The following is a 14,541-nucleotide window of genomic DNA, read 5'->3' on the forward strand; positions in this document are numbered from 1 at the left end:
ATGAATGGCGGAGCAGACTCAAAGGGGTGAATTACCTACTCCTGATTCTAGTTTCTACATTTCTATGTTTCTATCCTGCCAGTTGCAAAACTGGAGGAGCAAAGTTCATCCAAACTCTGCTGCCCTTATCTGAATCACACCAAATCCTATATACCCACTGTCACTTTATTCCCAAACCTACAACACTATCTGTTTAATTTAGGTAAATATATCCATGACGTTGCCTCTCTGTGAATCTATTTCCCATAATCCTGCTGAATATTCATTTCAAATTAACCCTTCACAGACCCCATCCTCCCAGTTTCTTTACCTGTTGTGTGTTTTCATTGCCACAACTTTTTTTTTGAATTATGCTATGGAAAACAGTATCCATGTAGATTTTGACTTGATTTGATTTAATATTGTCAAATGTGCGGAGATACAGTGAAAATTATTGTTTTGTGTGCTATGCATACAAATCATTCCATACATAGCTGGCAAAGAGGCACCAATGCCATCTTGAAACATGGATCTGGTCAATCCACAGTGAGATCAGTAACACCTCCCTATTCTCACTCCACTCCCTGCGTTATGGAGATTGGCTGCAAGTAATTTAAGGCTTTATGTCGAGGTTACATTATGTGAATTAAATGAACGCGTCCAACAGGGGAAATGTATGTTGCAAGCTGCACTGCTGGTTGCATACAAAGTGGCTGTTATATCTCTCCATGACAATCAGATAAAAACTCCGGGTGTACTCTGCACTGGCTGGTAATGTGAGGCAGGAGCTAAATGTGACAGCAACTAACCATTTCAAACAATTCCTCAGTGCTTGAATTTTAATATCATCATTCATGTTGGAGAAACTTTGTTTGTTCTCACTGGAGCGACGGAGGTTGAGAGGCAAGCTGATAGAAGTCTACAAGATTATGAGGGTCTGGACAGAGTGGATAGTCAGGAGCTGTTTTCTCAGGGTGGAAGAGTCAATTACGAGGGGGCATAAGTTTAAGGTGCGAGGGGCAAGGTTTAAAGGGGATGTACGAGGCAAATTTTTTACATAGAGGATGGTGGGTGCCTGGAACTCACTGCTGGGGGAGGTAGCGGAAGCAGATACGATAGTGAGTTTTAAAGGGCGTCTGAACAAATACATAGAAATCATAGAAGAAATCATAGAAACCCTACAGTGCAGAAGGAGGCCATTCGGCCCATTGAGTCTGCACCGACCACAATCCCACCCAGGCCCTACCCCCACATATTTACCCACTAATCCCTCTAACCTACGCATCTCAGGACTCTAAGGGGCAATTTTTAACCTGGCCAATCAACCTAACCCGCACATCTTTGGACTGTGGGAGGAAACCGGAGCACCCGGAGGAAACCCACGCAGACACGAGGAGAATGTGCAAACTCCACACAGACAGTGACCCAAGCCGGGACTCGAACCCGGGACCCTGGAGCTGTGAAGCAGCAGTGCTAACCACTGTGCTACCGATAGGAATAGAGGGATATGATCCCGGAAGCGTAGAGGGTTTTAGTTCAGTCAGGCAGCATGGTCGGTGCAAGCTTGGAGGGCCAAAGGGCCTGTTCCTGTGCTGTAATTTTCCTTGTTCTATGTGTTTCAATGCCCCTTGTAGCCTCATCCCTCCAATTAGCCACATCATCTTTTCATTTTCCACTGAATCGTATTCCCCGTTAAGTACCTACCCAATTCCCAGATGAACAAGATTAATATTTGTATTGAATTGTTCCCTGGTTTTGATTTTGGGCTCCATAGTGTTAGTGGTGGTAATGTAAAGGTGTTCAGTAAGCAGGCAACCCTGCGGGTTCTGTTCCCAGCATCTCCCAATGGCTCCTCCATGAATAGAGTCTTTCAAAATTTTTGACAAATGTCTCTGAAACTTGGTGCTTGCCTGTCCACTGAGAGCCACGGGATATTGCAAATATGTCGAGAGCAATGTTGCCATCAGGAACACCATATGTCAGATATTCATGAGCTGAAGCAATATTTCTGACTCCTAGACTGACACAGGTGTACATCCTCCCTTAAATGTTGAGTCCAAAGCTTTAAACATCAATCAGGGAACAGGCTTCCCTGTGAAAGAAATCAAAATATTGAGGAAAGACTAAATGTGTGGACTCTGCCACCATCACGTCATGTCCCAGAGGAACCTGTTGGGAGGATGGAGCAGAGATTCGGAGTGTGCTCAGATGGGGAATGTTACTGTGTGGACAATAGAAATCCAACAGCTTGGACACAGGACAGGGAGGCAGTTTATGATGTCAAAGAAGAACACATTTTAACATTTCACAATGGATATCATTTTTATTAAATGCTCTTCAACTGGCGATTTTATAGATGTCACAGGGCCTTCGAGGCAGAGAGCAATACAGCACGGAATCAGGGTTTTCAGTCCATGCCGACCATGGTGCCCTTCCAGCCAGCCCCAATTGCCCGTGTTTGGCCCATATCCCTCGAATCCTTTCCCATCCGTGTACTGATCCAAATGCTTTTTAAATTTTGCATTGAACCTGACTCAACGATTTTATCTGGCACCTTATTCCATATGAACGCCATCCTCTGTGTGAAGACGTTGCCCCTCAGGTCCCTTTTAAATCTTTCCCCCTCACCTTAAACCTATGCCCTCTAGTTTTCAATTCCACTTCCCTGGGGAAAAAGACTATGTGCATTAATCCTATCTATACTCCTCGTGGTTTTATACACCTCAGAATGTCACCACACATTCTCCTACGTCCCAATGAATAAAGTCATAGCCTGGCCAACGGCACCCAATAACTTAGGCCCGTTTAGCCTGGCAACATCCTTGTAAGCCCTCTTTGCATTCTTTCCAGTTATCAATATCTTTCCAAAAGCAGAATGTTATATATTTCCTATAACATGTCTGGAAGTCAGTAAATTGAAGAAGAGAAGAAGCTCCTAATGGAAGAGACCCAGCGTAGAAGGAGGTGTGTCAGGGAATAATGGGGAGACAGAGAGCTGGTGGGAGGGGTTGATGGCTCTGGAGAAACATGGGAAGAACCCTGATTAGAAGTCACCTACGGCAGTAAATGGGGTTAATACGTTTTTCCTGCTGTTACATTTCTTCACTACAGAGACTCTACAACAATTGAGACTCCAGAAATGTCCAACATTCATTCCTCTTCAAGCATTGAGGACATAAAGCCTCATGACAGCAACATCTTCAACAACAATCTAATGGAGTGGAAAGAAGTGACCTGTTCCTGTTACATATTTCCAATAATCTAAGTACATGTTAAATTTCGAGAAATCGTCTTTTCTTTTGCTGTGTATGTGTGTTTGGGGAGTGAGTCCTTATGTTTTGTAATAAGTGGATGATTACCCTTTCATTTGATATTTAAATAAACAAGAAAACATGTTGTGTGACTTTCCCCAAACATTACACCACTCCTTCTCAACAATACGTCTTCTTACAGTCAGTGGAGAAATGGGAAAAATCAGAAATGATGCTACATCACTCACCTGTCTAGAACAAATCATCATCCCTGTCACCAATGACCCCCATGTCTCTCCAGAGCTGTCAACCACTTCCACTCATTCTCTGTCTCCCCATTATTGCCTGACACATCTCCTTCAATGCTGGTTCCTCCCAACACCTCTTAATCCTTGGTCACCTGCAAACCAACTTTTTGTGATTCATGCACAAGGACACCCAGGTCCCTCTGCACAGCAGCATGCTGCATTTTTAACTATTTAAATAATAATCCATTTTGCTGTTATTCCTATCAAAGTAGGTGACTTCACATTTACCAACATTGTACTCCATCTGCCAGACCCTCGCCCACTCACTTAAATTATTTATATCCTTCTGTGGACTTTCAGTGTCCTCTGCACACTTTGCTCTGCCACTCATCTCAGTGTCATCGGCGAAATTGACACACTGCAATTGGTCCCCAACTCCAAATCATCTTTGTAAATTGTGAACAATTGCAGTCCCAACATTGAACCCTGAGGCACATCACTAATCACTGATCGCCAACCAGAAATACACCCACTTATCCCTGCTCTTTGCTTTCTGTTAGCTAACCAATCCTCTACACATGTTAATACATTACCCATAACGCCGTGCATCTTTGTCTGATGCAGCAGCATTCGTGCAGCACCTTGTCGAATGTTTTCTGGAAATCCAGATACATCACATCCACCGGTACCCCATTGTCCCCTGCACTTGTAATGTCCACAAAGAGTTCCACTAAATTGGTTAAACATGGCCTGCCTTTCATGAACCTATGCTGCATCTACCCAATGAAACATTTTCTATCTAGATGTCTTGCTATTTCTTCCTTGATGATGGATCCAAGCACTTTCCCCACTACAGAAATTATGCTAACCAGCCTATAAATACCCACTTTTTTTCAACCTCCTTTTTAAACATTTACTGTTTTCCAATCCGCTGGAACCGCTCCAGAGTCCAGCAAATTTTGGTAAATTATCACTAATTTCCCCCGCCATCTCTTTTATTACCCTGGGATGCATTCATTCGAGACCAGGAGACTTGTATACCTTTCACCCCATTAGCTTGCCCAACACTACTCTTTCGTGATAATGAACATCTCTAGGTCCTCACTTGTCATCAATTTTTGGTATGGTTATTTTTGTCTTCCACTGTGAAGACTGACACAAAATGCCTGTTCAAATCCTCGGCCATTACCTCATTTCCTATTATTAAATCACCCTTCTCATCATCTAAAGGACCAATGCTTACATTAACCACTCATTTTTGTTTTATGTACTTGCAGAAACGTTTGCTGTCTGTTGTTATATTATGAGTGTGTTTAGTCTCATAATCTATCTTAATTTTCTTTATAGCTTTTTTTCGTGGCTTTCTGTTGACCTTTAAAGTTTTCCCAATCCTCCAGTTTCCCACTTACCTTTGCCTCTTTGTATCCATTTTATTTCAATTTGATATCCTCCTTTATTTCCTTCGATATCCATGGCTGATTATCTCTTTTCCGACAGTCCTTCCTTTTAATGGCATGTAAATTTGCTGAGCACTGTGAAAGATCGCTTTGAAAGTCCTCCACTGTTCCTCAATTGTCCCACCATAAAGGTTTTGCTCCCAGTCTACCTTAGCCAACTCCTCCCTTATCCCATTGTAGTCTCCTTTGTTTAAGCACAAGACACTATTATTAGATTTTACCTTCTCACGCTCTATCTGTATTTTAAATTCAACCATACTGTGATCGCTTCTTCTGAGAGGATCCTTAACTGTGAGATCATTAATCATTACACAGGACCAGGTCGAGGAGAGCTTGCTCCCTCTTAGGTTCCATTACATACTGTTTGAGGAAACTATTGCGGATATGGTCTATGAACTCCTCCTCAAGGCTGCCTTCACCGACCTGGATGGACCAATTGACATGCAGATTAAAACCCTCCATAACTGCTGTTCCATTTTTACATGCATCAGTTATTTCTTTGTTTATTGCCCACCGGGATGTAATTATTTGATGGCCTGTAGACTACGCTATCAGTGACATTTTCTCCTTACTATTTCTAATTTCCACCTAAATGGATTCAAGCCTTTTCTCCATAGAATTTATGTCATCTCTCACTACCGCACTGACGTCATCCTTAAATATCAGAGCTACACCACCTCCCTTACCTTACTGTCCCTTCGTCCGAATAGTCTGATACCTCAGGATATTGACTCCCAGTCTTGACCACCCTGCAACCATGACTCTGTAATGGCCACTAAATCATACACATTAGATAATCTCCATTAATCTGAATGATGTGAAATATCATTGTTTACTTGTCTTCCTTACAGTGAATGTAATCACAATTGTGACCCTCAAGTGCAGAAACTGTGGTCTCTCCAAATGTGTCATTTGTTACCTGGTTTCCATGGCAGCAATGGATCTACTGATCGTTATCTTCGACCTGGTTCTGAGACACATCCCCATTGTTTTTGAGGAAGAGTTTGATTTCCTGCGGTCCATTCGTGTGTGTAACATCCACGCCATCCTGCTTTATGCAGCTACTGACTGCTCTGTCTGGTTCACAGTCAGTTTCACCTTTGATCGATTTGTGGCCATTTGCTGCCCAAAATTGAAAAGCAAATATTGCAGTGAGAAAACGGCAACTGTGATTCTGGGAACAGTGACGGTGCTGAGCTGTTTAAAGAATATTTTCTGGTATTTTATGTTAGCAGGTTGGTACTCACTGTCGAACATGCCCTGGTTCTGTGTAGTCACAATGGATGTTCTGTTCTCACCAGTCTGGATGACAATCGTTTTCCTCCACAATATTCTAACCCCATATTTCCCATTTGTCCTGATTCTGCTGCTCAATGTTTTCACCGTCAGACACATTGTCGTGAGCAGCAGAGCCCGCAGGAGACTCCGGGCTCACAGCAGTGGGGAGAATCCCAGAGACCCAGAGATGGAGAGTCGCAGGAAATCCATCATTTTACTCTTTGTTATTTCAGCCAATTTCATCCTGTTATGGGCACCAGTAACTCTTTACTCATTGTGGTGGAGGGTCAATTATTTGTTGCATCACACTACATATATAGATTTATCTATTGTGGAATTGGGCTTCATGCTGCAGCTCCTGGGCTGCTGCACCAACACAGGGATTTACGCCGTGACCCAGACACAGTTCAGGCAGCAATTAAAGGATCTGCTGAAACATCCTTTCACTCTATTTCTTCAATTAATTAAATGATGTGTATAAATCAATCACTGAGAGTTCCATAAATTGTTCTCATTTTCTATCTCATTTTTAGTGGGAGGACAGGGAAGGAACCTTCCGTTACCTCGACATGTCTGTCCTCCTATTGGTTGGACCCGCCTGTCCATTATCCCCTTCCTCAAAATGAACAGATAACCAACCCCCTAATATCACTCCTCTCCCATTGACTGGACCAACTGCCCAACACCCTGCTGCTTCATGCTAATTAGACAGGTATCTTCCATCTACTGGAACACTGCTTTGGGCTGCATTAGAGTGCTACAATTTGGATCTTGGCGATTGAGGGACTTTTAAGGTGAAATTTGTAATGAAAGCGAGTCTTTCTTTAAATTATCAGTGTAATGTCCAAACCATGTCGGGGTTGTGGGTGTTAAACAAAAAAGATGTGGTTTGCACATGTAGACTCAAAGTAACGGGTCTCCGACCTCACCTATGGCTGGGTTTCTCCCGTCCCACTGACAGTCAATATAGATTTAGCTGAGTTCCAAATTCTCCAATCTTGCTGTGAGCAGTGCTGGGGCGTCCAACATTGGAGAATTCCGGAACATGTGTGGGAATGTTCAACAGGTAATTCTAAAGTCACTGGGGGCGAGTCTCCCACCCCGCTGTGCTACTTTTACAGCGGGGTGGGAGAATCTCGCAGCTGGGCATGCATGGGATTCATGCATGCATTCCCACTGCGAGTGCATCTCGCCGTGCCAGATTTCCGGCGCCATCAGATCTTTGCTGGAATCCGCGGGGAAGAAAGATAAGTGATTTGAATCTATTTTTAAATGTAACTTAAATGTAATTACCGGCCCGGTTTCTGAAGTACCCAGGCCCACTAGCCTCTTCCCCCACTAGAGTGCTTCACTCCAGCGGGGGTTATACCAGCTTCCCACTTTTGGGGAAACTAGCAGCCTGACCCAGTTGCAGTGAAGGGGAAGCTACCGGGGCCCCCCAGGAGTTCAGGTGGCGGAGGGCGGTGCTCCATGAGCATGGGCACAATGGCAGTGCCAGCCACTGCCCCCGGCACTATCCAAGGAGCAAAGTAACCTTGCCATGGGGACACCTTGGCACAGCCCATCGGGCATGGGGCAGTGCCAAGTGGTGGAGCATATTGGGGCGGGGCCCAGAAGGTGGGGAATATGGGCAGAGGCCTAAGGGGTGATTGTTGGGGGTTGGGGGTCCCACTGCCACTCCACCATTGGGATTGATGAGGACAGGAGGGAGGCATCGATCGGTGGTGTCTGCTGGGGGATTCTGCCGCAGGTGGGGGTCTGCCGGGGGGATCTGCTGGGGGCGATACTGCTGGCGGAGTCTGCCATTGGGGGGGGTCTGCCTGCGGGGTGTTCTGCACTGCTCGGCGGTGGGGGGATTGGAACTGCGAGGGGGGGCTGGAGATCAGGGCGGGCCAGGACAGTGGGAGTCGAGGCTGGCCCGGGAATGGTTGGGGGGGCCACGATCGGGCCGTGTGAGGTGTTGGGGGGGGGGGGGGGTCAGAACTACAAGGGTCCCGGGCTGGCCGTCAAACAGGAGGCTGACAATTTGGCCTGTCCAGTGGGAATTGGCCCCACTCCCTGAAATCTAATGATATTCATGCTGGTGGTCTTTGCAGTGCAGAGTCTGAACTCCCACTGAAAAAAACAGCGTGAATTACTCTAGTTTTCTGGCAAATGTAATACTCAGAACTTTGGGGGACGAATTCCACCCACTGTATCTGAAAGCATGGAGTGTTCACAATAAGGTAGAAGAATTAACATCACAACTTATATGTAAGCAGTATGTCGCAGAGTGCCATTCTGAGTACAGAGTGTTCTTATAAAACTTTCCTTGATGTAATTGTGTTACTGCTGTCTGCTGAGTGTTTGGAACACATGTGGGTTTTGGAGGATTTTTCTGTCTGCAATAGGGTGACTGGTAAACAAGACCTGTTTTACTAGTGCTCCTGTTTTTTTGTTATTACTGTTCTGACGAGTTGTGAAACTTGGTTATTTATTATATCAAGAAGATCCATTCTGAAACATCACATTTGACAACTTCATTTTTGGTCTGAAATTACCACATTGTTTATCAACGAGGAGAAAACAACAAAAAAGGTAAACAACGTTTTTTCCGATGTTCACCGTGACAACACGAGGTTGCCCAGTTTGAGTGGTTAGTTTTCATTGTAGATTTATTCAACGCAATTACAAGTTAGCAGCACCAAAAGAGAAAATGCTGGAAAATCTCAGCAGGTCTGGCAGCATCTGTAAGAAAAGAGCTGATGTTTCGAGTCCAGATGATCCAAAGTTAGAGCATTGACAAAGGGTCATCTGGACTCAAAACGTCAGCTCTTTTCTCGCCTTCCAGATACTGCCAGACCTGCTGAGATTTTCCAGCATTTTCTCTGTTCATTTCGGATTCCAGCATCCGCAGTAATTTGCTTTTTAACAAGTTAGCAGCACCATGGCTATGTTCTGGGTGGTTGGATAGTTTAATGAGAGAAGCAATGACTGGGCTGAATATGTGGAGTGGCTGCAGTATCTCTTTTTGGCCATTCGGCCCATCACATCTGCACCAACTCTCCAAGAGAGCAATTTACCAGTCCTGATCCCCGTAACCCCATGTAAGTACCCATTAATCCCCCTAACCTACACATCTAGGGATATTAAGGGGACAATTTAGCATGACCAATCCCCCCTAAACTACACATCTTGGGCTGCGAAAGGGCAATTTAGCATGGCCAATCCACCTAACCTAACGCATCTTTGGACTGTGGGAGGAAACCAGAGTACCGGGAGGATAATGAAGAAGTTATCAGAAATTGGAATCAATTATTTAGTGATCTTCCAGAAGAAAATCAAAATGACCTGAAAGAGTTATTAAAGTCACATGGAGGGATATGTGGGATTAAGCTGGGAAGTACTAAAGTAATTGTAAATGAGGTAGTTGCAGAAAATGTTATTCCAATTGTCAAAAGCTTTCTGAAAGTCTAAATAAGCCACATCTACTCGTTCTCCTCGGTCAACTCTACTAGTTACATCCTCAAAAACTTCCAATAAAATCGTCAAGCATGATTTCCCTTTTGTAAATTCATGCTGACTTTATCTGATTATACCACTGCCTTCCAAATACTGAGCTATGAAATCCTTGATAATAGACTCCAGCAACTACCCCAGCACCAACGTTAGGCTCACTGGTCTATAGTTCCCTGTTTTCTCTCTACCTCCCTTTTTGAATAGCGGGCTTACATTAACTAACCTCCAATCTGTAGAAGCCAGTCCAGAATCCAAAGAATTTTGGAAAATAACCATCCTCTTATGGTCAACGTTAACCCTTTATTCCAAATGGTAGTGGATCAATTATTTGTTGCATCAGTCTACATAGAACATAGAACATAGAACATTACAGCGCAGAACAGGCCCTTCGGCCCACGATGTTGCACCGACCAGTTAAAAAAAAAAACTGTGACCCTCCAACCTAAACCAATTTCTTTTCGTCCATGAACCTATCTACGGATCTCTTAAACGCCCCCAAACTAGGCGCATTTACTACTGATGCTGGCAGGGCATTCCAATCCCTCACCACCCTCTGGGTAAAGAACCTACCCCTGACATCGGTTCTATAACTACCCCCCCTCAATTTAAAGCCATGCCCCCTCGTGCTGGATTTCTCCATCAGAGGAAAAAGGCGATCACTATCCACCCTATCTAAACCTCTAATCATCTTATATGTTTCAATAAGATCCCCTCTTAGCCGCCGCCTTTCCAGCGAAAACAATCCCAAATCCCTCAGCCTCTCCTCATAGGATCTCCCCTCCATACCAGGCAACATCCTGGTAAACCTCCTCTGCACCCTCTCCAAAGCCACCACATCCTTCCTGTAATGTGGGGACCAGAACTGCACACAGTACTCCAAGTGCGGCCGCACCAGAGTTGTGTACAGTTGCAACATAACGCTACGACTCCTAAATTCAATCCCCCTACCAATAAACGCCAAGACACCATATGCCTTCTTAACAACCTTATCTACTTGATTCCCAACTTTCAGGGATCTATGCACACATACACCTAGATCCCTCTGCTCCTCCACACTATTCAAAGTCCTCCCGTTAGCCCTATACTCAACACATCTGTTATTCCTACCAAAGTGAATTACCTCACACTTCTCCGCATTAAACTCCATCCGCCACCTCTCGGCCCAACTTTGCAACCTGTCTAAGTCTTCCTGCAAACTACGACACCCTTCCTCACTGTCTACCACACCACCGACTTTGGTGTCATCAGCAAATTTGCTAATCCACCCAACTATACCCTCATCCAGATCATTAATAAATATTACAAACAGCAGTGGCCCCAAAACAGATCCCTGAGGTACACCACTTGTAACCGCACTCCATGATGAATATTTACTATCAACCACCACCCTCTGTTTCCTATCCGCTAGCCAATTCCTGATCCAATTTCCTAGATCACCCCCAATCCCATACATCTGCATTTTCTGCAGAAGCCTACCATGGTGAACCTTATCAAACGCCTTACTAAAATCCATATATACCACGTCCACTGCCTTGCCCCCATCCACCTCCTTGGTCACTTTCTCAAAAAACTCAATAAGGTTAGTAAGGCACGACCTACCTGCCACAAAACCATGCTGACTATCACCTATCAATTCATTACTCTCCAAATAACTATAAATCCTATCCCTTATAATTTTTTCCAACATCTTGCCGACAACAGAAGTGAGACTCACCGGTCTATAATTCCCGGGGAAGTCTCTGTTCCCCTTCTTAAACAATGGGACAACATTCGCTAACCTCCAATCTTCTGGTACTATACCAGAGGCCAACGACGACCTGAAGATCAGAGCCAGAGGCTCTGCAATCACTTCTCTTGCCTCCCAGAGAATCCTTGGATAAATCCCATCCGGACCAGGGGATTTATCTATTTTCAGACCCTCCAGAATATCCTGCACATCCTCCTTATCAACTGTAATACTGTCTATTCTACTCCCTTGCAACCCAGTGTCCTCCTCAGCTATATTCATGTCCCCTTGCGTGAACACCGAAGAGAAATATTGGTTCAATGCTTCACCAATCTCCTCCGGTTCCACACATAACTTCCCTCTGCCATCTATAACTGGCCCTAAACTTGCCCTAACCAACCTTCTGTTCTTGACATACCTATAGAACGCCTTAGGATTCTCTTTAACCCTATCCGCCAAAGTCTTCTCATGTCCCCTTTTAGCCCTTCTAAGCTCGCTCTTCAACTCCCTCTTAGCCAATCTAAAGCTTTCTAGTGCACTACCCGAGTGCTCACGTCTCATCCGAACATAAGCCTCCTTTTTCTTTTTAACCAACAAAGAAACTTTTTTGGTGCACCACGGTTCCCTAGCCCTACCAATTCCTCCTTGCCTGACAGGGACATACCTATCACAGACTCGCAGTAGCTGCTCCTTGAAAAAACTCCACATGTCGGACGTTCCCAGTCCCTGTAATCTCCTAGTCCAACCTATGTTTCCTAATTCTCTCCTAATAGCCTCATAATTACCCTTCCCCCAGCTAAAACCACTGGCCCGAGGTTCATGCCTATCCCTTTCCATCACTAAGGTGAACGTAACCGAATTGTGGTCACTATCACCAAAATGCACACCAACTTCCAAGTCTAGCACCTGGTCTGGCTCATTTCCCAGCACCAGATCCAATATAGCCTCACCTCTAGTTGGCCTGTCTACATACTGAGTCAAAAAACCTTCCTGCACGCTTTGAACAAAAACTGACCCCTCTAACGAGCTAGAGCTATAACAATTCCAGTCAATATTAGTCAAGTTAAAATCCCCCATAACAATTGCCCTATTACTTTCACTCATAAGCAGGATTGACTCCGCAATCCTTTCCTCAACCTCTCTAGAACTTTTAGGAGGTCTATAAAAGACTCCCAACAGGGTGACCTCTCCTCTCCTATTTCTAATCTCCGCCCATACTACCTCAACAGATAAGTCCTCATCAAACCTCCTCTCTGACACTGTGATACAATCTCTGACCAATAATGCTACCCCTCCCCCTCTTCTACCTCCTTCCCTACTTCGACTAAAACATTTGAACCCCGGGACCTGCAGCATCCATTCCTGCCCCTGCTCTATCCATGTCTCTGAAATAGCCACAACATCGAAGTCCCAGGTACTGATCCACGCTGCAAGTTCACCCACTTTATTGCGAATACTCCTGGCATTGAAGTATACACATATCTAGGTTTATTTGTTGTGGAATTAGCCTTCATGCTGCAGCTCCTGGGTTTCTGCACCAACACTGTAATTTATGCCGTGACCCAGACACAGTTCAGATAGCAGTTGAAAAATGTGTTGAAATACTCCTTTCCTCTAATTCTTCAATTCATTAAATGATGGGTATAAATCATTCACTGAAGATTTCCAGAATGTTTTCATTTTCTCCTTTCCAGCGGGGGTACATGGAGGCGAACCTTCCTTTGATCTCCTTCACCCCAAGTGCTACATCTAACTGTTGCTTCAAAACAATGTTTTGACCTCAACTACTTCCTATGGTAGTGAATTCCACAGGCTGACCACTCTCTGGTGAAGAAATTCCTCCTAATTTCTGTCTTAAACGGTCTACCCTGCATCCTCAAACCGTGGCCCCAGGTTCTGGATACCACCCCCCTCGGGAACATCCTTCCTGCATCTACGCTGTCTAGTCCTGTTAGAATTTTCTAAGTTTCTATGCAAGACGCACCCCCCCCCCGCCGCCACCCCCCCCCCCGCCGCCGCCCCCCCCCCCCGCCGCCGCCCCCCCCCCCGCCACCGCCCCCCCCCCCCCCCCGCCACCGCCCCCCCCTGCCGCCGCCCCCCCCGCCCCTACTCCTCCCACCCCCACTTCCCACACTCAATCCTCCACAGCCTTCTGTGGCAATGAATTCCACAGATTCACCACCCTTGAGCTGAGGAAGTTCCTCATTTCGCTCTAAAGGGTCATCCTGAGGCTGTGCCCTCAGATCCTAGTCCCTCCTACTAACGGAAACATCTTCCCCATGTCCATTCTATCCAGGCCTTTCAGTAAGTTTCGAAGAGGAGGACTGGCAGAGGGAGGGAGTGGTGGAGGTAGGGAGGACTGGTAGACGGAGGGAGTGGTGGAGAGGGTGAGGTTGGCTGAGAGAGTTGGTGGAGGTAAGGAGGGATGGCAGAGGGAGGGAGTGGTGGAGGTAGGGAGGACTGGTAGACGGAGGGAGTGGCAGAGACCGATTCAGACAGCTCTGCCTTCAATTACAACCATGGCTGATCTTGGGGTCCAACTCCGTTTTCCCAATTACTCTCGGTATGTGGTGACTGCTGCAAAGATTCAATATATTTTCATTCCTGCTTAAAAATATTCAACAATGGAGCTTCGATAGCTTTCTGACTGAATCACTGCCCGTTGCAATGTTTGCCTGATTCAGGGTTCACTGCTGCAATGCTGCCCATCGCACTGCTCCCATGCACACTGGCGCCCAAGTGGATGCCCTCACAATGCACTGCTGCTCACTGCAGCGTTCTCTGTTGCAATGCTGACACACCCGCCTCATGTTCCATTCAAATGGCCGGATCTGTTACAGAACTTCACTTTTATTGTTTTCTTATGAATAACCAATATAAAAATACAAATACAGATTGAAAATGCTTCAACATGAGGGTAAAGGATAGTGGGCACCTCCCTCACCTCATCAGCAACACCCCCTCCCCCTCCTAATGTAGGGGGGGAATTTCCTCTCCATGCTCTCTGCTAACTCCCTCTCTCCATTGTGCCAAACCCTCTCTCCACCACTCTCTCCCTACCTCCACCACTCCCTCCGCCAGCCCTCCTTCCCTCCACTACTCCC

Source organism: Mustelus asterias, chromosome 17, assembly GCF_964213995.1.
Source record: "Mustelus asterias chromosome 17, sMusAst1.hap1.1, whole genome shotgun sequence".
In the NCBI taxonomy this organism is placed as follows: domain Eukaryota; kingdom Metazoa; phylum Chordata; class Chondrichthyes; order Carcharhiniformes; family Triakidae; genus Mustelus; species Mustelus asterias.